This window comes from Engraulis encrasicolus, unplaced genomic scaffold (assembly GCF_034702125.1).
Source record: "Engraulis encrasicolus isolate BLACKSEA-1 unplaced genomic scaffold, IST_EnEncr_1.0 scaffold_55_np1212, whole genome shotgun sequence".
NCBI classification, from domain to species: domain Eukaryota; kingdom Metazoa; phylum Chordata; class Actinopteri; order Clupeiformes; family Engraulidae; genus Engraulis; species Engraulis encrasicolus.
In genome coordinates, this window is record NW_026945873.1 from 63954 (window position 1) to 88953 (window position 25000).

A 25000-nucleotide genomic window follows, 5' to 3' on the forward strand; every position below is an offset into this window, starting at 1 on the left:
GAAACTTTGTGACTTTTCCTAACATTTAGTTGGCAACAGTTAAGTACCGAAAGATTAGGTTTATCATTTTTGTCGTTGCCATGGCAACGGTTTTCTGACAGGTATGTCTGACCAAAAATCACTTTACCATATCTATGACGCCATATATTTTCATATTTTGTTATTATTTCCATTAGCATTTAAGTGGTTTGAAGCATAAAATTTAAGTGCATTACCTATTTTGATGGAAAATGCATTATGGCGAGATAATTGCACAAAAATTATGTAATTCATAGATGTCCATATGTAGATCATCTCCCCCAAGTTTCGTAGTCATACCGTATTCCGTTCATGAGTTATGAGGGGGGGGGGAGGGGGGGGGGGGGGTCAAAAGAGCCCAGTCCGAATAGGGTTAACGCACATGTGCGGAAGACAAGCCGTGCACCCCCAACCCAAACTTCTACACGTGTATACGCACAAAAAATTACTTAAGTGATTCATTACAATGATTCTTGCCTGACACATTAACCAATACCTTCAAATATGATTTAATTTGGTCTTAATTTGGCCTAATTATAATGTTTGCAAGCAGAATTTTGGTCACAACCTCAACACAAACAAAATTCCTTGCACCCCCTGAAACCTCTGCCCGCACCCCCAGGGGGTGCAAAAAGTCAAAGAATGCTCGCACATCAGTGGCACAGGTGCTGGACCAAACGTAAGATAACTGAAAAGAAAGGTCCGCAACACTGTTGAATGCTCCCAAAATATTTATTCGCACCTCCAGGGGGTGCCCGCACCCCAGGTTAAGAACCACTGCCCTACCCTACCTACCCTACAGCTAGGGCTGACTAAGGTGCTTTTTTAAGAGTCTTTTTAATAATTTAATGTAATAATTTTTCCGATTTTTTTTATCAAGTTGAATAATGTATTTATTTTTTAAACCAAACTGTTAAATGAAATGATGGGTTCCTGCCCAGTCATTTTGACCAAGGAAATGTTGGAACGTGGCTGGATGTTAAAGCGTCATTGTAACTAAGTTGTGGTGTGTGTGTGTGTGTGTGTGTGTGCGTGCGTGCGTGCGTGCGTGCGTGTGTGTGACAGTGTGTGTAGGCCTATGTGTGTGTGTGTGTGTGTGTGTGTTTGTAAGTGTTTCCTGAAGACTAATCAGTCCCTCCCTTAACCCCTTAATGCGCGCCGTACCTCCAGTGGCACGCTGTAATAGTCATTGAAATGTACCTACCATAGCACTACAATACTATGACACAACACAGGCCCTTTAGTAATGCACCACGACTTGGTCATTACCCCTCTGGTAACAACAAATGTATAAAGCCGCGTCTTAAGGGGTTAATATGTTTACAAACATGTTTTCTGTCTTTTTTTGTTTGATCATCTTGTGTGTGGTCTTACAATCACCTATTGGTGCACCTTAGACAATAAAGTGTCAAAACTCAGAGGACTGATTTGGTTTCTTTTAGACAGGAAATGAAGGGATTTTGCAGATGTATTTGTGTTCTTTTTAAAAGTAGGCCAAGCCTGCAACAGTGAATTGTGAAGAGGGAAGCGGGTCGTCTTCGTCTCTCTCCCATCTCCTTCTCTCTCTCCCTCTCCAGTAAAACAAAATGAATCGTTTTTAAAGGACGTCCTTTTTTAGGTCAAGTGTTTTGACGTAAATAATTTTAGGTCATCTGAAGGTGCAGTCTGGTTTTTTACTCCAGATAACCGACGTCTTCTTTCGGACGTCCATAATGGACGTCCCATTTTTTGACGTCTGGCCTAAAACTACGTTTCCCCCCATATTTAGGGTCATCTCTGTAGGTGGTTTTATTGACGTCATTTTTTATTGTGGGACGTCTTTTTGACTTCAAAATTTATCTCTGTGAGTTGTCATTCAAACCATAAAAAGTGACAGCATTAAAAAAAAAACCTTGAACACTTTTTCCTAGTTTTCCAAAATAATACAGGACAATTATCACCATATGGAAAGATGACAGGGGGGGGGGGGGGTTTTTACTTTTTTTTTATTTTTAAGCAAACAACTTTTGTTTTTACAAAAGTGCGTGGTTGTTTTCAATCTTCAAGAAGGTCCCCTTGAAACTACGTACCACTGCAAACGTTTTGTTTTGTGTTGTAGAGTTTTTTGTGGGGTTTGACGAGGGGTGGCGGGGGCGGGGCGGAGGGGGGGGGGGGGGTTTAATATGATATATATTATATATTGGGGTATGTAATGGGGTTTAGTGTTGTAGGGGGGGAAAAATGTTTAAAGGGGGGGGGGGGGTGAGGGGGGATTTTTGGGGGGTTGTTGATTTTGGGGTGAAAGGGGGGATTTGTTTGGTAATAATTTAGGAATAGAAATTTGGGATGGGTTGTGGGTGTGGTTGTTAAGAAAGTATTAGTGATGAGATGGTAATATGGATTTAAAGGGGGGTTATTTTAAATTTGGGAGGGTTTTAATAGGAGTTGGTGGGGGGGTCTTGTGGAAGGTTATTGTTATGTGCTGGATGAAATTGGTGGTGCCATCATATTGTGAAGAACAAGGACTGTGGGACATTTGGGTTGGTTAAGGAAACAGTGGGTTCAATCTGAAAAATGAAAAAATCTGCCATTACAGAATGGGTTTCCCCCTTAAAACTTCTGCCACATTCAATACTTTTTTCCACCAATTCCCGTCCCAGTTTTTTTTTTTTTTTTACCAACATTATATTTTTTTTTCTTTAAAAAATAGGATGGTAAACACTTATTTATTTTTTTAAACAGTACAATTCGCTTTAGCACTCTAATAAATGACAATGTTAACCCCATTTGATTGCTAAACACTTTGCAACAACAGGTGGGCTGATAGCGCCCCATAAAAAAAATCTCCAGGCGCCAAAGGGGCCCAATGTTTTGCAGCGGGGGGGGGGGGAGACGCTTACAGGTCGCGAGGCTAGGGACATGTGATGTGAGAGATCGGCCTGTTATATTATTAAAAGGGTGGGGTAAGGACCGATTATAAAACTAACGAAAATCGTATATTAGGTAATAAATCCCAAAATTAGTATCTCTCTATGAACAAGGGCATTAGCCGAATCATGGGACGTAATGTTTTGATTTTTTGCCCTTCAGTGCATTCCTTACAAGTTTAACTTAATACAGCAAATACAGGCCCCCAATTAAACACAGTAAAAAAATGGTATTAAGCAATTGGGGGTTTGTGGTGAAATGTGAGTATAAATATAAGAGGTGGTGTGCCAGAAAAGGAGTATATTGACATAATATGGTGGGCGCTCCCTGTAATTAATCAGAAACCAAGCATGAACCAACAGAAATTAAATTTTGCCTTAACTTTTGGTAAATTAAGGGGAGACATCGTCCACCTTTGGAGAAGGGACAAACAAAATCTTCTTCTCTTCCCAGGTGGGTTACTTGGAAAACACCTCATAGGGGCCCATGTCCCCCCCCCTGGAATTGTTCCCAGGGGGTGGGGGGGGGTGGGGGGGGGTTGGGGGGTTGGGTGGGGGGGGGTGGGGGGGTGGGGGGGGGGGGAATTAAACATCATTGAAAGATTACTCCCCATTTTTTCTGGTTTTGTTTGTGGGAACCTGTTGGGGGGTTGTCCCACCCCCTACGTAAAGGGGGTGTCCCCCCCTACATAGAAAAGTTCCCTTTACACTTGGAAAACAGCCATCCCCTTGGGCTGCAAATTTATCATCATATCCTGTTTTTGCATCGAAACAAAGCGTGTTTACGTGACAAAAGATAATGCCCCGAAAAACTACTTTCTTTGAATTTTTTCTGGTAGTAACTATTTTTTTACATTTTTTTTTGGGCCAATAAACACATGTGTGAGTGGAGCTCTGGGGCTGCTTTGGGAAGCCTTTTTTTGAGAGAAAAGTTTTTGTTAAGTGGGGCCCTTTTGGTCGTTTTGTTTTTTTTGGTTTTTTTGAGATGGGGGAACGTCATAAACATTTATTCAAAAGAAAGGTGAAAAACCAGACTAGCTTTGTGGCTGGAATATAACAAGTTTTGCCAGAACCCATAAAGGCCCTTTGAACAGCTTTGTCAAAATTGTGCAAAGTCAGCCCCCCCGTCCCCCCTGCAACGGAATGGTTCACATCCGGTCCCCAGTCCCTGGCGGTTTTTTTATGAAACAGACTCGTCTAGTATTTTTTTTCCCCAATGCGAACCACTAGTTTGGGGATTTGGGTTGTGATTCCATCCTCATTGGTCCCCAGTTAAGTTGGGCAAGTGAAAAGGGATGGTGGAAGTTGGTTTTTTTTTCCAGGACTTGAAGAAGAATAAGAAGAGGAGGAAAGAAAAGAAAGAAAGAAAGAAAGAAAAGGAAAAGAAAAGAAAAAAGAAAAGATGTAAGAGACAGGGAGAGACAGAGAGAGAAGAGGAAGAGAGAGAGAGAAGAGAAAAAAGAGAGAGAGAGAAGAGAAGATTCATCAATAAGAAACCTTTTTAATACAAGTTTTTTACTTTTAACTGATTTGAAAGGTATGAAGCCATACCAGTCCAATAAAATAGCCGAATTCAACTACACCTACATTTTGATTATCAATAACAGCGTCCTTAGCCCTACTTTTTTCATTAAACCTGATGAATTTTTAAATTTTCATTATTTTTTCCATTTTCATTTATTTAATATAAGAAGAAAGGAAGAAATTTTTTTTTTTTTTTTTGTTTTTTTTTTTTGTTTTTAATTGCAAAAACGGTGTTATCCTAACCATTTTTTTTTTTTTTTTTTTTTTTTTTTTGGCTATTTTAAAAATTTATTTAAAAATGGCTGTTCCCCCAAAGGTCCCAAATCAAAACCTACCCCAGTGGAGGAGAAATAAGTATTTTGTCCCTTTTGCTGATTTTTGGGTTGGTTTTTGCCCCACCTAATTTAAAAAAGAACATTGATCATATTTAATGTTTTAATGATAATATGTTAATTTCTAATAGGAAAAGAGACAGAAAAATTAAAAATCAAAAAAGTCAAATGCCAAGAAATTAACTTCTAAAGAACTATATAAAATAATTGATTATTAAATTTAATATGAGGGGAAATTTTAAGTATTGATTTCCCCTGCCAACCCATTAAATTCTGAAATCCCCAGATCCCAAAATGGCACCTTTCCCCATTTCAACTGTGTATTATCCTGAATTGAAACACACCGTTTTTTTTTTTTAATATCACCCTACACAACAACACCATTGAAATTCCCTTGCAGAATTCAGTCCCCCATTAGAATCGCCAATCAAATCAAAACTAAACCTCGAAAATCCCAACCATGGGGGGACACGACCCAAAAACCTGTCCCCAAAAGGGAATGTCCCAGGGGAAAAAAAAAGATTTTTAAAGAAAACTCAACAAGGTTTTGGAAAGGCTTCCTGGAAAATTATTAAAGACAAACTGTTTGGGTGGTTTAATTTTCTTCCCCAATTTTTTAGGTAACCGATACAAAAAATGATACATCAATCATCAAATCTTAGCCTGTTCCCTTCTGTTTTCCAATACCAGATTTTAAGAACCCCCTTGTTGGGTAATTTTAATAAAAAAAGGGAATAAAAAAAGGAGATAAAGGGCCCTTTTAAAACGTAAAATGGGGAAAGGGGAAGCTAGGGAAAATGAATCTCCCAAGGGCACGTGGGACCTAAAAATCACTAAAGAAAAAACTATTGGAAACAACCTTTGATAACCTACAAGCCGGATTTAAAATCCTGCAGTTTGCATGTAAAGTTAAAAAAATGGTAAAACCACCGGGCTTTCAGAAGGAACCTGTTTTTCAAGGCCTTCACCTGAAGGGTTTGCCAATGAACATCCACACTGGATTAGGAGTATGACTTGGGGAAAGGTGGTTATTTGGAATCAGAAAATGACACCCAAAAAAATCACACTGGTTGGGCATTAAAACATCAACCTCATGTTTGTTTGGAGGAAAGAGAAAATGCCCTGCCTTTATGATCCCAAAGAAACAACAAACCCTTTTTCGCCAACCACATCATAAATTAAAAGTGGTAACATAAACAGTTTTAGGGTTGTTTTGGTTTCCTGGGGCCCAAAGACCAACAGGACAACTTTTCACAAATCGTCAAGAAATGGATGAGGGAAGACATGGTAAACGTCCAATTCTGCAATGGCCCCAACCTCTTTTTTCCCTCAAACCCTAGACTGAAGGTTGGGTCTGGAAATTGGGGGCGTCCCCAATAGATTTAATAATCCATAAACAACACCCAAGCAACGAAGGAGTAGCTGCAAAGCAGAAGCAAACATTAATGGTCCAAATGAAGTGGGCCTCGACATTTCCAAACTTAACCCTAATAAATAATCCCCTGTTGAAAGGAAAAACAGAAAGCTCCAGTCCCCTAAACCAACTTAAGTGAAAAATTTAGAGAATGATTTCGTGCAAAATAGAAAAGTGGGGACAAAAAAACAATCCTTTTTTTTTCTAATTTTAATCCACAAACATTTGTCCCCCCCATTAACCGTGAAAAGAAACAATCTTGACCTCTGTAATGAAAGAAAACAAAGGGGGCTTTGCCCCAAAACCCAAGTTATCTTTTTGTCTTTCTTTGACTAGAGGGGGTCCCCCCAAATTACTTATTTTTCCCAAATGGAATACCAAATCAATTAAAATATTATTCCCTTCAAAGTTTATTTTTCTGGATTTTTCTTTTTTTTTTGATTTATTTCTTGTCCCTCTCCTATATTAGAATTACAATTTTTAATCATTAATATATATAGAATGATCAAATGGTCTTTTTAATATGGGCAAACCAACAAAAAATTCAAGCCGCAAAATGGAATTCAAATTAACTTTTATTTCTCCTCACTGTATGTTTGTGAATTTTCCTTTTTCCCTTGCCATTCAAAAGATTTTGAGAACAATACTTTGTTGTTTCCAAGCTTACAGTAATACAACTGCCAAGGATGTACACCACCTCCACCAGTTTTTTTTTTTTTGCCCAAATTTTTTTTTTTGTGAGTAAATAATTTAAGTTTTTTCCAATAAGAAATTCATTCAGAGAAAATTTATCAACTTGACAGCGAAGGAGTTTAGTGAACCCCTTTTAACAACATAAAATTTTTAACAGCCTTTTTAAAAATGTCCTTTGTTCACCTCAGAAAAATACTAAAAATACAGGGCCATTTTAATGGTTTTTTTAACATGGACTCACAAAAATGGAACTAACACCCCAAGATTAAAAAAAATCCCCGTAAGAAAAAAAAGGGGCCCCTGGTTGTTTGGCTTCGAAAATGAAACAAAATGGAAAAAAGGGGGTATTAGAAAAAGGGGAAGGGTTTCAGCAGTTTGGTGCCGTTTTCAAACCTTTTCCCTTTCAATTGAAACTTTTTTTAACATTTTTGGGATCCCTGCCCACCCTGGCTTTTTTTTATATTTAAAAAAATTTGGGTGTGAGAAGTTATGAATCAAAATTCCCTAATGGAGAAATAATTCATGGATTCTCTTTCAGTATTTCACAGTGGCAAAAGGTATATGCCATTTTTTTTCTTTTTTATGTGTAATTTCAAGAATTACCCCAATGTTGGACAAGCAAATCCATCCAAATCCCCCAAACCCATGGTTCAAGTCCCCCCCCCACTACCATGCTGGCCCTTTTGAATAGAAATACACCATTTTTAAAAACCCCTTACTTGTTTTACTCACCACACACAGGGCTTGACACCCCATCAAAAGTATAATTTGTTTTAATCTGGGGCTCTCTTCAAGAGTCACACACATGGTTTTTTCCAAAGTGACCATATCCCCTTTGGTCTGTTTCATCTCCTCTTGGAGAAAACCAAAAGAATAACCAAATTTTGCCTTTAGATGGTGGTCCCAAAGCATGTGTGGGTGGGTAAACCCAAGTTGAGTTTTTTTACAAAAAAAAGTTAATCCCTCAGTAGCCAACGCATGGTAGTGGGGACTCTAACATGGTTTTTTTTTGGGGATTGCATGGGAATGCTGTTCCCCCACATTGGCCCAATTCTGAAAATACACCTAAACAAAAACAATGCCATGGTTTCCAAACTGCCCACTGTGACTAACTGGGACATTCAGAATCATGAATATTTTTCTCCAAGGATTCATTCAAACTCACACCGAATCCCTAATTTTAAAGCCCCAAAATGCAGACTCCAAAATGTTTAAAGGTTTTTTTTAATGCGAAAACAAGTTGAAAGCGCACCACTGATGGACCTCCCCTTTTTTTTCCATTTCAAGAAACGATTCGAGCCAAAACACAGCCCCTTTTTCCTCTTACCCCAGATTTTTTTTTTTAATCTGGGGTGCACTCCACTTTTGTGAGTTACATGTTTCCATAACATTAAATGGGTGGTAAAGTTTTGCTTTTTTTTTCGAGTGAACAAGAAATTCAAGCCTGTTTTTTTAAATAAGTTTTTGGTTTTAAAAAGTCCACTAATCATTTTGGGGTCCAAAGTGGGAAATTTTTTTTTTTTTGTAATGCCCTTTTCCTATAAAATGTATACTCAAAAATCTTGCAAAAACTGTTAGGGTGGTAGTCCACTTTTCGTGGAATTTTAACTGTAAATATGAAAAAATTTCCATTTTGCAATGCGGTATACGTAATGAAACCCTTTTTAGACAGTATAATATCAGGAAGGAAAGCCAAGACTGACTTGGGCAACCCAACACGATACCCACACGCCCAAACACACCCAAACCGCAAAACAACACAACCACATATTCCTACAAAAAATGTCAGCGATCCAGAGTCCCTAGCGGGGCCCAAAATAGTGTTGTGAGTGGTTTTATTTTTAAAAGTTTTTTTTTTATTGCCCGCCTCTTTCCGTGCAAGCAGCCAAACAAGGTTTTGGATGAAATGGGACCCTTTTTACCTTGACTGACCAGCCTCCTTTTTCCACTCATGCCTTCAAAGCCCTCTGTCCCTGCAACAAACACCATACCACCAATAAAATATTAACTGACACAACAAACCATCCAAGCTTGGTTATAGGGTTATCTAACTTTCCCCCATGCTTTCCCCCCAAACAATAAAAACAGAAATTCTAATTACTTTTTCCCCCTGTTAAAAATCTTTGGAACTAGGGCAATAGCGCTATACCAAAACAGATTTTGTTAACTGCTTTTGTGTGGGGTTTTGTGTGTGGTGGTGGGTGTGATGTGGTGTGTGTGTGGTTGTGGGTAATGTACTTTTGTGGCTTAGTTTTTTGTAATTTGGTGGGTAAAAATGGTCCCCCCCCCCTGGGTCCTGGTTCGTAATCTTTAAAAAGTTTACAGTCCCCCGTGCCCCGGTTGGTGTTCAGGCTGATTGCTGCGGCAAGCGGTTTTTTCATTGGCCTGGTTTGTTTCCCTGCGGGAAAGGGCGTGGAAACTGCCCATACGTGGCGGAGGTTTTCTGCAAACGTTCAACCTCCCCCCCCTCCTCCTTCAAACCTCCCCCTTGTTTGACTTGGCAGCCTTTGGCTGCAGCAAACCCCCGGCCCCCCTCTGGGGTTGAATGGACCGCGCAGGGGAGCCAAGGCAAAATCCCAGCTCAATCCCTGCCTTCCAATGTTTTTAATCTCCCTGGTCCACACACACACACACACCAAATTAAGGAAAAAGTTTTAAAAAAGTCACTGGTAAAGAAAGGGGGTCAGTGGGGCGTGGCATGCAAAACCACAAAGTGTTGGGTTGTTGTTTGTTGTTTAACACACGTTTTTAGTTTTTGGCGTTTGGGGGCCCCGCCCGCCTGTGCCCTTGAGTAGGGTGGGAGGGGAAGGGGGGCGGCAAACAAGCCTCAGCAAAGAAAACAGTCCCCCCCCAACACCAACAACAGACCACAAACAAGGGATGGCATTAACACCACGATCCCCATCAAAGAATGGGAATATGGTTAAGGCAATAGAACAAGCAAATAAAATTTGGGGGAAAAATAATTGTTAATGGCAGGGGTCCCCACCCCCCCAACCCTTTCTGGGTCTGAGGGCCTACGCGAGGGGCTACCAAGGGCTACCCCCGAGGGCTTCCAAGAGCTTACTTGTTTTTTTTGTTTTCCAAAGTCCTCCCCCTTACCCGATGTCCTTTGACCTTTAACTTTCCCCAAAATCAACGCTATGATTGAAAGAAAATCAACTTGCCTATAGGATTTTTTATAAAGAACATAATCCCTCATATTTAAATTAAAGAAAAAAACAGTAACTGGTGAAAAAATGCTTGGGGAGTCATCACTGTTTTTTTTTTTTTACTAATATCCTTTGGTGGGGCACAAATCATAAAGGGGGTCCCCTGGAGCCCGAACCTGCCCCCGCCCGCGGGCACAACGTTTTGTGGATTGCCCCTGTTGTAGGGGGCTTTTACTTATGTTTTTTGACCCCCTCGTTGTCCCCCCCCCCCCGGGTGTGGGTTGGTTGTGGGGGTGTGTGGGTGGGTTGGTTGGTTGTGGTGGTAAACCACTCCCCAATTTGTCTTTTTTGGCATGGGTTTTTTTTGGTCCATCTGGTCAAAGTCCCATCTGAGAGTTTTCGGTTTACACTGGTTTTCCCTCTCACCCATACGCTGTCAGGAAAATCTTTCCAAACCACACAATATACAGTCCCCCCCTTCAGTTTATTTTTTGCCCGTTCCCCCCCCGTGTTAGCGTAAAACTCAATCCAAAATACGCTACTTTTTGTACCAGCAGCAGGCCCATAGTTTTTACCTTACCAAAGTTTTGCTCCCCCGCTTATTGACATAAGTGCCTATGGCTTACTGTGGACAGGGTAAACAAAAACTACAGGTTAACAACAACTTGGGCGCTAATTAGCTGTGATTTTTTTTTTTCTCTACTACTTAAAAAACAAAACCGCTGGCTGTTTTTCCCCTTTCCGTTTTTGGATCACACCCAATATCACCCCCAAACTATAGTTTTTCCTCTTTGGGAAACTTTAACTGCCATATTTGTGTTATATTGACAGAAAAATGGGCTAATGAACCAGCCCCCTTAAAATATGCCAAAGGTTTATTTAAAAATATTGGTCCATTACCATTTTTTTGGTTGACCAAGGGGTTCATAACTCCCTGTATCGCAATTGAGGGTCCCCTAACAACAGAGGCTTTCTGCCATAAAGTGTTTTTATTAAAAGAATTTTAAAAGACCCTTTTTAAAAAATAACTATCCCCTTTTTAAAAAATCCACTTTGTACAAAATTTCCACCCAAAAAAAAGACATGCTCAGTATTTTTACACTGCCCAAGCCGGACTTTTTTTTCGAGTCAGAAAATGGGTTTGTGAGAAACTGTTGTAGCAAACTTTTTTTTCCATCCTGAAAATTGAAAAGCAAGAAAAATTGTAACAGCCAATACTTTTAATATTTCCACATGTAAAACCAAAAGTCCCCCCCCCCCCTCCCCCTGTGTTGTAATAACAATATCACAGTATCATATTTGTATCATAATTGCATAACATAACCCCCAAACAAATTAAGAAAAAAAAAATCTGGGGAAAAAAAAAGAAAAAACTAAAAAAAAAACAAATAAAAAAAGGAGCAGAAAGGCCCTGTAAATGGATGGCCCAAAAATTTAGAACACAGATTTCACATAACAATATTTGAGACACAAGGGAAAAACACACACACACCAAACACACACACACAAACCACACAACCCCACAACCCACACTTTTACCATCAGTCTATCGCCCCAAACTGTATTGTCCAATCAGAGTTAGGACGTGGACCAGATTGGTGCCCACAAGAACCCCTTGGGCCCCCTGAAATTTTTAAGAGAGAAGAGAGAGAGGGGGGGAGAGCCGTTTAAAAGTTGCCAGTTGGGGGGGCATTGAAAGGGTACTTATAAAAATCCGTAAGCCAACAATTTAACTTGGTGGTTTGGAAAAATAACCTTTGGGTAATCGCCCCACACTTTTCACCAACAGCTGTTTTTACCTAAAAAAACTCCCTGCCCACCTAAAAAAAACCTCAAAACTTTTTGAAATTCCTCTTTTCAAATGTTCCCATGGAGAAAATCCGTCAACCAATTAAATTGCGCCTAACAAAAAAATCTCGTGGCCGTTGGGGGCCCGTTTTACATCCCTCGAAAACAGCCGTACATCTGGCACGTCCGCCAAGCCCACCCTCCCCATCCAGAAACAACTTGGGCCCGGTTAAGTTTTTTTATCCCCAACACAACACAACCACCTCAGACCGTTCCCCCCCAATAACGAGGTCTAAAACCGAGAACCCAAAAAACCGACAGCGTTTTTGACCCAGTTTCCCAAGATCTTTGCCCCAAATAGTCCAAACTACATCACTGAAAAACCGTGAAAAAACCACGACACTTTAAACATGGAATCTCGGGTTTGTTTTTTTTTTTTTTTATTTCAAAGCTTGTTATATTGGACTGGCCCACCAACAACTACAACCAAGCCGACCATAAAAATTGTTGAAGTCCGGGAAATTTCCGCCTTTGTATCACCTGTTTCAATCGCGCCCCAAACCACCAAAACAGTGGGATAACTGCATGCTTTTTACTTGGTGCTATTCTTTAAATCATGTAACAGGGGTGGTGGAATGGTTTCCTGGATTTTACCATGGATTTGACGCAAAACCCTGGCTTACGTTTTATTTGAAGCGCCCTGAAAGTTTTTAAAAAAAATCGCCTCTTATGCCCTAGCTAACCCCCTTGTCCCCCCGTGCCCCCCTCCCTATACCCTGGCTAGTTTTTTTACTAGCAGCTTCCCCTTTTTTTCCACAACTAAAGACCAGTACTAGCCTCTTTACGTCAATCCCATCCGTGGTGTTTTTTTGTGTGATTCATAATCCTTAGAACGGCTTAAGGAGTTCCCTGTCTCTCAGAACCTGTTCGTCAGTGCTCCAGCAAAATTAGCTTTTTATTTCAAAACTGCCTCTCTCTCTCTGAGTTGTTAAGTGCCGCCGAAATTTTTCTCCCACTCCACTAAATTAATCAGTTAGCAACCCCAATGTTTAAGCAAAAAACCCATTCCAATATATTCACATTTTTTTCAAAACCTTTTAAGTTTTGTTCCCAAACACAAACACGTTTTTTAAAACCCATTTTAAGTTTTTAGTCCCCCCCACATGGTTGGCTAATTTCAAAAGATAAAAATAAAATATAAAAATTTTGCAGTGGCAAGCATTAAAGAACAATACGAACTGAAAGTAATCTATATCAATGCTAAACCATCTTGATTGGTAGCCCTAGCGTTAATGTTTTTTCACAGAAAATCACGGAGGCTGTTTCCCCCAATTTATTTCGTAACCCCGCAAAAACTTTGTGATAAGCAGGGTTTTTGAAGTTTTAACCCACACCCCATAAAACGTTAAACACTACGTAAGGGTTTTTATTGTTTACGAAAATTGATACCAATAAAAGCGAATTAACTTTTACGCCCCACCCCGCTCTCGGTGGGTCTGAAAGTCCAAGTCCCCCGCAATCTTGCATTTTTTCCCAAACGTTAAGAAAAAGGGCGGGCCCCCGGGAAGTCCCCCTGCTTTTTCAAATGTCCACAAGTCCACGCTAATTTGGACCACCCAAAACGCCGTTTGTAAGTTTTTTTTTTTTTTCCCTTTCCACTATGTAGCGATATAAAGTAATTTAAGCCACGAACCCCCAAAAGGGAACCCTCTTTTTTTATTTAACTTTCAGGTTGTCACCACATTACTGTGGAAATCTTAACAACCCAAAAATGAGACACCATTTTAAATCTGGTCCAATGACCCGTCAAACACCATCCTAATGTTTGTTTTAATTTTTTTGACGACATCCCTGTTTTTTTTTTAGGTAGTGTGGGTCCCCACCGTTGCATTTGCCCCAACTATAGCTCTTTTCCCCCCAATGTGAAAACAGAAAAAAAATTAGCCTACCTAGGAAAAACTACGAAAGGCCCCCCCCTATTTAAAACCCAAGCAAACAAAAAAAAAGCAACAGCAACAATTAACCCCAATCCATGTCCGATTTCCCCACTCACCTGGTGTTTTTGACAGTCCCCAAAAAAAAAATGACGCAAGACTGAACCCGTTCTACCCCGAATTTTTTGGAAACCTTCAATAATTGCCGTAACAAAAATTTTAGGTCCAAAATTTATTAGAACGTCCCCAAAATAAAGGAAACCAAGTGTTTTTTATTTTGGAACGTCCCCCCCATTCCTAAAGGTGTCCAAAAAAACTGGTCAATTGGGGACCGGAACTGGACGCAATTTTTAGAAACCCTAATTGTCAACGACTATACGAACGTCCCCCCAATATGTTTTTTTTATTGGGTCTCCTCTCTCTCTCTCTCCAAGCCCCTGCAAACATGGGAAATTGGTGGAAAGAGGGAAGCATGCTTCCCACTCTCTCCGCTCCTCTCCTCTCTCCTCATTCCTCTTCTCCCCTCTCACCTCCCCCTCTCCTCCTCCTCTCTCCCTCCCCTCCTCTCTCTCTCTCATCCTCTCGATTTCTCTCCTTCTCTCTCTCCTTCTCCTCCTCTCTCCCCTCGCCTCTCATCTCGCTCTCCTCTCTTGTGGTATATATATAGTAAATATATACAATTTTTGGTTTTCTGGGATTCACAAGAGCAGTGGGTGTTGTTTTTTGGGTTTTTTTTGGGAATAACATTTTTAGATTTTGTTAAAATTTTGAAGACTTGCCCCAAGTTTTTTGTTTTTTTTGGGGGGCGATTGCTTTGTTGGACGTCAATATAAATGTTTACCTGTCCCATTGTCCCACGTGATTGTCCCACAACAAAAGAAGCAAGGAAGAGAATCACTTTCAAGAGAAGTTGCGCCAGCAATGGTGGAAATGGACAAAGAAAACCACTTGGAAAAACCTCACCTTTTGAAAAGAAACAGGAAAACAACGCCCCCTGTTCCATAACCCCCCTTTGGAAAATTCGTCCCCTGTCTGCCGAAACAGCCAGGTTTCCCCCCCTACTTTGCCCTTCTGCCATCCTTTCAATTTTACAAGCTTTTAAACCTTCGTTGTTTTGCCCTAACGACAAAAACGACCCCAACAGATATGGTTCATAATTTTTTGTTTTTTACAAACTAAGCAAAGTTCTTTGTTGCCAAAAACCTAGAATTAGCTAGCCCTTTGTCCCGCGTTTTTTTAACAAAAAGCGGTCCCCCCCTGGGATCCTTTTTTGGCACATGAAATTACTGCCCTACAGTTTTTTTTTTTTCCCCCTTGGTGAATACCCCGGGAGCGCAGGGGGGAAAGTAAGAGGTAAATTTTGGGGTAAATCTTGCCCGTAAAAGAAAGAGACAAAAATGTGAAATTTTATGGCTTTAGCCTAACAGTTGTTTTTTGCTAACCGCTAGCTAGCGGCTGCTGTCCCCAAAAAAGGACGGGGAAAAAGCCGAGAGCCAGGGCCGAGCTTCCGCTGTGCCCTCCGTGCCAATCTTTCCCCGAACCCCGAACCCCGGATACAACTATTTCTAGAAAACTTAATTTTTTCTCCACACGGCGTGAGGGAAAGGCTTCAGATGTCCCCCACCCCCCCGGTTGGGACCGGGTGAGGAGGCTGGTTCCCCCCCCCACGCCGGCTGGGGCCCCGCCCCGTTCCCAGCCTGCGCGTGGTTTGTTATGAATTCTGCCCTGCCTTCCAACTCCTGCCGACTGTTGTGACGTCCCACCAGGCGTCCCCCCAGGTTGGAAGCGCACCCAAATTGGTTCCCCCCAGTCCCGAGGATTAAAGGATTGATTCAAAGGAAAGTTTTTTTTTTTTTCGCCCTTTTTGCGCCATACTAGAAAAGACACGTTTTTTTTCATGTCCCCATTGGTAAATGAAATTGTCCCTTTGTAAAAAAAAGTAAGAAAGGTTGTTGTGTTTTTGGGCATTGTTTGTACCGTGGTCCCAATGGGCCCCCTTTGTCCCATGGGTTGTTTTGCCTTTAGAATTAGAAATTTGAAAACAGAAGCCTCTGTAGTCCAATTTGCATGCAGTTGGGGCTTTTTGAGCCCTCCCTTCCAAATTTTGAGGCAGGCCGGGCAATTAAAGAATTAACTTAAAAATCCCACAATTCATAAAGACCTAAAGGCGAGCCCAAAACAACATTATGCCTCAAGAAGGCTTTTCTAACCCACGTATCAGAAGGTTCACCCCTGCCTTCTGTCCCTAGCACAGACCGTGGGGCAGACTTCAGGCCTGGGGGGCCACAAATTTGGAAGGCCCCCTCCCCTCAGCCCCTTCAGAAAGCCTTTTTCCAATAAAAAAAATACAAATTCCCCAAAAATTTCACTCATTTCGCTAAATTTGGTTCTAACCCTAAGGATAGAAACAGTGGGTCCCCCCCCCTTGGAAAAAGCTAAAATTAAAACTAAAGTCTAGCTAGATTTACAAATTAAGCAGGAAAAATGCAATAACCCGACAAATGGCGTCATTAATGCAGAGCATACAAAATTAAATTATTATTGGCACGGGGCAAGCTACAACTTTGGGCCCTGGTTTTTTGGGCCCAAACTTCTAACCCAAATGCCGCCCCCCTTGGGCCAAAATAATTGGGGACCACATCCATGGTCTCGCAAAGTGTCCCCCCCCCTTTTTTAGCAAAGATAGCGATGCTTTTGTTTTTTCCCGTTCTTGTCCCTTCCAGGGTTTTGAAAAGGAAAAAGGGGGGCGTCCTGGGTTTTATTTTCGTCAATAAAGACCTTTTCTGAAAATTGTTTTAAATTCCCCAAAGAGGCTCTCCCCCCTTTTGAGGTCCGAAGGTAGGTTTTTGAATAATGTTTAATATTATTTATGAAAAATCCCTTTTATTTTAACATTGGGCCTTACATAAAAATGCAGCCCTCGATTTTCCCCAGCCCGTCCCCCCTGGCCTTTCCAAAAACACCACCCGTGCTTTAACGGATAATTTCCAGTAAAATGTCCCCCCCCCCTTTTATATTTGGGAAACCATAAATAATTCCCCTTTCCTATTCCTTTAAGTTCAGGGACCCCAAGAAAAGATCGTTTCTGTTTGATTTTTTTTTCTTTTTTTATTTTGGTTATAGAATCCCCTTTTTTCCTGTTTTTTGGTTTATTTTAACCATAGAAAATCCTTTTCTTTTTTTTTTTTTGTGTTTTTTAAATTTGGGGTTTCTAGAGTCCCCCTTTTCCGTTTTTTTTTGTTTTTTTTTTAATTATAACGCATAAGAAAACATTTTCTGTTTGGTTTTTATTTTGGTTTTTCCCTAGATGGTCCTTTTTTCCTGTTTTTTTGTTTTTTATTTTAGAAAACAATGGGAATCCTTTTCCTGTTTGTTTTATTTAGAACCCCATTAAAAAACCAGGTTTTTGTTACTGTGTTTGGTTTTTTGGAAATTTTGGTTGTTGTTTGGAAACGCTTTCTATTATTTGGGTTTTTTTTTAATAGAATAAACTCCTGTATTTCTTTATTTTGGAACCCCCTTAGAAATCCTGTTTTTGTTTTTTGGTGTGTTTTGTTGGCTTTTTTGATATCCTTGCCTGGGGTGAAAAAAGGCCAAGGCAAAATTTTTACCTGTAAAGATAGATAGAAATAGATAATAAGAATTTTAATCTTATTTTTTTGGTCCTTTTTCGGAAAATTTTGTTCCTGTGCCAATTTTCAGTGCATCCTTTGAATACAATTTACAAAAAGAAACCATTACAATAAACAAAGAACACAATAGGAACAATACCACGAAACCCGCCCCCCCCCCCCTTCCGCCCTTCCTCTATAGATCAAAAAGACCAGGTTTGGACAAAAAAAAACCCGAACATAAACACAGTAAAAGTTGGGCCAGTAAATTCCAAGTGACCAAATCAGTGCAGGGTGGCCCTTTAAATTCAGTCCCCCCTAAAACCTACAGTTGTCCCCCCCCCCCCTTTAATTTAGTGAATGGATTTATTAACTAGTGGTATAATAAAATGATTGGCCGGGGCTTTCCTGTTTATGTCCTTTAAATAAGGGCATCCCCTAAACCTCCCCTAACCTGAGGGCACCAAACTCATAATGCCTTGCTGTAACAGGGTGGGAGAAGATTCCCTCACCACATAATGGTTATTTGCCCTTTCCCTTTAAAACCACCCTTGCCTTTCAAACCCATTCCCCCCCCATTGGCCCCAATGCCCTAATATTAGTTGGCAACCCCCCACACCGCTGGCAAGGCAAATCCCTTGCCCTGGCCAAATGTTTTTGATGGGATTTAATCCTAATTCAGCTTTATTTTTCTTAAACCCCAACAGAACAGGGAGAAGTACCAGGCCCAACCAAAGAACAGAAACATCAAAATGCTTTTTCAAAACAAAAGAATGGATAAAAAAAACCCCCATCCCAATCAATGGTCCCCCCCCCTAATCCACTTTTTTAAAATTTGTCCCTTTTAGCTTTTTTCGGCAAGAAGTACATCCCCCCTCTGCATTTTCCCTTTTTATTTTTGTTTAAATAGTAATCGGTGGGTTACAGCGTCCGAAGGGTTATTTTAAGTTGTCCAATCTATTTACAAGTTCCCAGATTAGTTTATACGTTTTTTTTCACCACCTCCAATGGTTCCCTTTCTCCCCATGGATGACCCATGTTTTTTTTTCTGATGGTGGGTGTGTCTCCCCGTTATCCTAAACAGTCCCATAATGAGTTTCTTTTTTGGTCTTTCCTTGTATTTAGAAAAAAAGACAGCTGGACTCACACCCAACTCTACAAACTGAATTCCCCACCCAGGCCCCTGTATTGGGGGTCCCCCCTCATTAATTGTCCCCCTTTAATTAAAACCCCGACTAAATGGCTTGTTAAAATCCGTCTGGTTCCTTTGCGAATTTTTAATCGTTACAAATGAATCAAGTTTTTTTTGTAAAATTTGCTTTTCCTACACTCATTTGTGTAGAGTGTAAAGAGCACAGGGGGAAATTACGCTCCCTTGTGGAGCCCCAGTGTTTAGTAAAAATTTGGGGGAAGGGGAACACAGCTTTGTTTACCCGAACACACTGTGTTTCTCTCGGTCAGAAAGGACTCAACCCATTTTATTAAGTTTGAATTCACACCCAGGTTTTTTAAAAAGCCTCTCCATCATAAGATGGGGCCTAATGGTGTTTGAACGCGGACCGAGAAATCTATGAAGAGAACCCGAGCATATTGTTTGGGCTTGTCTAAGTGGCAATATATGCTGTGGAAGCAATGTACAATAGAGCATCATCTGTGCTCCTCCATAGCCCTATAGGCAAAATTGTAAAGGGTCAGTACTATGCTGCACTTCCCTCAGAACATGTTTTAAGACAATCCCTCGTCAAAACTCTTCATTATGATTGACGTAAGGGCCACTGGGCGATAGTCATTTAAAACGCATGCTTTTGGTACCTTCGGGACTGGTACTATAACTGAAGATTTCCAGACCTTGGGAATATAATGTGTCTCCAGAGACATTTGAAAAATATGTGCAAAGACATAGCTTAGCTGCTCACTGCAGTCTTTAAGAACCCTTCCTCTTACATGATCAGGGCCAGATGATTTTTTGGGGTCAACTCTATTAAAGATTCTACGCACCTCATCATAGGGGTGGGCGGTATGGCCAAAAATGTATACCTCGGTATAATTTTAGTCACGGTATATATCACGGTATATATCACGGTATTGTACATTTGTTTAAAATTGAAGCGTTGCAAAATGACCAAAAAAAAAAAATGTTTAACCTTTGCATTTGATTTTTGGAAATGACACAATGTCCTTTCATATATGTGTGAATTCTTGCCATTACATTTTTATTTTTTTTAAACAAGCAAAAACTAGCCTATGCAAAATGCATTTTGCAATGCAATGCAATGCTACCCAATAGAACACTGTCAATTTCACCAAGTGTCGAAGGGGTTAAACTACGGTAGAGGGGGAAAGGGGAGGGGTGTCAAACTGAACACAATGGGTCTTTCTCAAATGCAAGGCCAGTGTCCTTCCAAGTGTATCAGCCTAATTAGTCACGCCCAGTGATTGGATACTTTTTGGTGAACTCTACAGAATATCCAATCACTGGGCATGACTAATAAAGGGTATCCAATCACTGGGTGTGACTAATTAGGCTGATACACTTGGAAGGACACTGGCCTTGCATTTGAGAAAGACCCATTGAGAGTAAATACAACTGAACGTGGATTGTATTGGATTGTATTACTACGTCGTTCATTGCACCTTTTTTCTGTTTCTGGAGTTGTTTGTGGTAATTTTGAAATGTGTGCTTGCATCTGTGATTATGCCAAGCATAATGGTTTAAGCTGTCATTGTTAAAGTTAAGAAAAACGAACTTTCACATGAGGCAGTTAGCAATGCATTGCAGAACTAATGCATTTGAATGGCAATGGCAGCTTTCACTGCACCAGCGGTTAGCGTGCTAACGTTAGCGAAATCGCTAATGCCACATTTTAAACAAACAGTCATTTTAGTTACTAACACCCAGTCAGATATCATGAGTGATATTATCTCAACTGGAAACAGTAACATACAGCTGTTATGGCTGGCGCAATGTGTTAAATGTAAGGCAACCAATGTTAGCACATTAAGCACATTTTGTCAGACACCAGCATAGACATGAATGACTTGGGCTGTTAGCTAGTTAGCTTGCATTTCGTGCCCAGTAAATTGTGGAGTCCAGAATCCAAATGTGTTGCCATCACATACCATTTCAATAGTTCACTACACTAACCATACATTTTACACTTGAAGCTTATTCAAAGGAAATGATTGTGCTGTTTCTCTACAACCACATTGCTACAACTTGAGGCAGTCAGTCGGGTGGATGTTCAAAACGCTGTCTATACTGCCATCTGCAGGATGCAATGCGCTATATCACGGTAGAACGGTATGGCCAAAATCCATACCTTGATGGAAAAAATACCTTTTACGATAGTATACCGTCCATACCGCCCACCCCTACCTCATCATCAGTTACCCTGATAGAGGGGGGGTGTCTCATTGTTTGTTGTCTAGGCCTAGTTGTTCTAATTGCGCTGCGTTGTGATACAAAATCTGATGTTTCAAATCTGGCATAGAAATTATTCAATTCATTTGCAAACATTACATCATCTCCATCTGTAGTAATGTGTGTTTTCTTATCCTCCTTTCCAATCATTGTATACATCCCTTGCCATGCATGCCTTAGGTCATTTCCTCTCATTTGCGCTTCAATCTTCAGTTTGTAATTTTGTTTGCTGTTGTGTATTATCTGTCTAATATCCTTCCGAATATCGTTCATCTTTAACATGTCCCCCTGTTCAAATGCCATTCTTTTCCTTTTCAGTGCTAGTTTTAATTCTTTATTAACCCAAGGTTTATCATTTGGAAAGACTCTGAACGTTGTATCTGGAATTACACAGTCCACACAAAAAAGTAATGTAGTCCGTGACAACAGAGTTCAGTTCTTCTAAATTCGCGCTTGTGTCCACAAAGGTATCCCCACGCAGTAACAGTCAAAGCATCCTCTTAAGACGTTCAATAGATTCATCAGTCCATCGTTTAATTGTCTTAATCTCTGGTTTTTCCGCGACTTCAACTTTTGTTTGTACTGTGGGACAAGGTGGATAACATTGTGGTCCGAATCCCCAAGCGGGGCTTTTGCATAGCATTTGTAAGCGTCTTTAATATTCCCAAAGCATAGATCTAGGGTTTTTCTCCTTCCTAGTCGGACACTTGACATATTGATAGTAATTAGGCAACACACTTTTGATGGAACATCCATTAAAGTCTCTGAGAATAAACTTTGGGGCGTCGGGAGCAATGTTTTCTATTTTTGTCACTGCGTCGCATATCCGATTTGCGGCAGCCTTTGTGTTCGCCCGTGGGTGTATGTACACAACGGTGACGAATACTTGGCCAAATTCCCTGGGCAAGTAAAAAGGCCTCAGCGACAGGGATAACAGCTCAATGTCCTCCGAGCACTGAGAGTCTCTGAGTGTGTAGTTATTGCACCATGCCTCATTTATGTATACGCACACTCCCCCACCCAGCTTTTTGCCGGTTACTTGTGCGTCTCTGTCCAACCTAATCGGGTCACAGAATCCTGGAATTCTCAGGGATGAACTGTCAGTCCTATCCTTGAGCCACGTCTCCGTGAAACACAGCAAACAACTTTCTCGAAAATCAGAAAGGTACCTCACTGCCGTTCGTAGCTCTGTCAATTGTTTCAGCAAGGAGCGGGCGTTCGCCAAGATGATAGTAGGCAGAGGTGGTTTCCTCCCCCGTGCGCGTACCCTGCAGCGTACTCCACCACGTCGGCCTCTTTTCCTCCTCACTGTTTCGGGCCGCCTTGTACACTCCTCAGGCAGATTGACTGGAAAGTTGCTGGTCTGCAAATCCCGCCATTGCAGTAGTTGGTCTCGGCTGTAGCTGTAGCTGTAAGGCATATTTCATACACAGATAGAGTGCAACATGCTTCACACATTAAAGGACTGTGTGTGTGTGTGTGTGTGTGTGTGTGTGTGTGTGTGTGTGTGTGTGTGTGTGTGTGTGTGTGTGTGTGTGTGTGCGCAGGTGCGGAGGTGTACAGCAGTCTGCCTGCTCCGGTGAACGTGAGTGTGTCGCTATGGCAACTGCGCTACGTAGTTCGCTGGAGTTCCGGACCTCACACTCCTGCCGGAACACACTACCACGTGAAGACCCTCGCACTCAGGTACAAGTGTGTGTGTGTGTGTGTGTGTGTGTGTGTGTGTGTGTGTGTGTGTGTGTGTGTGTAGTCTTTCATGTGTTGTTAATGCTAATGTTCCTGAGAAACATGAAAGAGTGTTGAAACCTGCTCTTCCCTATTTAACAGTATTATTGTGTGTGTGTGTGTGTGTGTGTGTGTGTGTGTGTGTGTGTGTGTGTGTGTGTGTGTGTGTGTGTGTGGTGTGGTGTGTGTGTGGTGTGTGTGTGTGTGTGTGTGTGTGTGTGTGTGTGTTGCATGTGTGTGTGTGTAGTCTTTCATGTGTTGTTAATGCTAATGTTCCTGAGAAACATGAAAGAGTGTTGAAACCTGCTCTTCCCTATTTAACAGTATTATTGTGTGTGTGTGTGTGTGTGTGTGTGTGTGTGTGTGTGTGTGTGTGTGTGTGTGTGTGTGTTTCTGATAATCTATTTGTCTGTGTGTCTGTTTGTGTTTCTGTGTGTCTGTGTGTGTTTCTGTGTGTGTGTGTGTCTGTATGTGTGTGCATGTGTGTGTGCTATGTTGTGTGGGTCAGTGTGAGCAAGTGGGTGAGTGTGCCTGACTGTGAACATGTGAGTGTGTGTGAGGACGCGTCTGTGTGTGAGGGTGCGGGTGTGAATGTGTGTGTGTGTGAGGGTGCGAGTGTGTGTGAGTGTGTGTGTGACGTGACGGAGGTGTTCTCGGATCCCATGGAGACGTACTACACACAAGTCACCGCCCAGCTAGGAGGCGGAGCCTCAAACCACTCCTACCACCCGCCGTTTAAGCCGGAGAAGAACAGTAAGTCACCACCTCCACCAATCGTAACCAAGCTCTCGCTTTGATGTCATTGCACTCAGTGCTTGAAGTGGAAAAAAAAGAGGTGCAGGAACCCTGATCATCCGAAAATAAGTGGAAGTGTGCAGACTAGGTTTTGAGAAATACCCGGTCTCATCAGTATCAAATCAGCAATCAAGTCATGCTTTCGTATTGCACGCATTTTGAAAACTTGTTTTAAAGATAAGAGATGAGATAAGTTTTGGTGGAGCGCTGATAATGAATATTATCCGCCCCACTTCAAGCACTGACTACACTGTAGCCAATCACAAAAGAGTGCTTGTGTCAGCCAACTAGCTGCAGTACCTCCACAGACGAGTGAAAAATGATTCTTCAATGGAGCTGCCTACAATAATGTTTTTTTTTCTCGCTGTTTAGTTTTTGCCCTGAAATATGAATATTCCAATCAAAACGGAGCACTCGTGTCAATGTATGTGGATTTCTGAGGATGCTAATGTGTCTACATGTATTGTAACGTTCTGACTAATACCTGATGACTGTCTGAAAACAATTATCACTATCAGACAATAAAGAATGCAATCTAATCTTCACGTCACACTAGTGATGTATCAACATGATTGAAATAAACTTGTGATTGTTGTATAATATTACTGAAAAATGAAAAAAGGTCGCACCATGCATAGGTTTCTGCACACTGAGGAAGGCAGAGCGCCGAAACGCGTCTGTGTAATAAAGAAACTCATGCATGGTGCAACCTTTTTTCATTTTTCAATTTTACAATATTTTGGTCAGCACCCTTAAAAGGATGAAAAAAAACTGTTGGGTGACGCCTGCTCCAACCCTTATGAACTGTATATTACTACAATGTATAGCAATCATTGACAGTAAATAGAATGGACGCCAAATCAACGCTATTTGCCATTCAACGCTTTGAAGCCAGATTTGGGAACATTCCAACTTACATTCCACCTTAGCAACGCCAAACGCAGGTGCTGATTGGACAACAACAAGACTTCTAACGGTCAATCAAACCATGTTCTGATGCTCATTGGTCAATTTAACTTTTAATATCTCTCTAAAATAAAACATCACCACAAAAAATCACCACCCTGGTAAGTTGGAGAGCAAGGGGACCTACTAGTTGAGCGAAAAATGATCCCCCTGGAGTGGCATTTAAGGGAGATACAGGGTTTTATGTCTCTCATAGGAATGAATGGGATTTGGCCATTTTTTGGTCTTTTTGGGTCCAACCTTGGCTCCAACTTGGCTTCAACAATGAAATAGAATTTTGGCCTCCATTCTATTTACTCTCAATGATAACAGTACATGATCTTATTACAATAATTATAAATAATATTTACTGCTTGTTATCGTCCTAGCTGAGCCCCCGCCCCCTCGAGCCTCCCTGGGCCTGTCCAACCAATCACAGCTCAGCATCAGCCTCCAGCCGCCTGCTGATTGGCTGAGACCTCTCTACAGCCTCTACACGTACAACCTCAGCATACACACTCACCAGCACCAGGTGAGAACAGCAGGGTGTGTGTGTGTGTGTGTGTGTGTGTGTGTGTGCGCGCGCGTGCGCGTGCGTGCGTGCGTGCGTGCACCAGTGTGTGTGTGTGTGTGTGTGGCCAGGCTTGTGCCATAAATTGACTGCCATAAACAAGGTTGGATGGATAATATCCTACTGTATACCCTCTTAATGAAATCTTTCTTAGTCCGTTTCTCCCTTAAT

At 41.2% G+C, this 25000-nt stretch overlaps 1 protein-coding gene across 1 annotated transcript in view; it reads left to right on the forward strand.

The window, feature by feature from the left end:
• Positions 1–25000, forward strand: part of LOC134444411 (interferon alpha/beta receptor 2-like) — a 56194-nt gene that overhangs the window by 20283 nt on the left and 10911 nt on the right. The gene's annotated exons all lie outside the window — the stretch shown is intronic.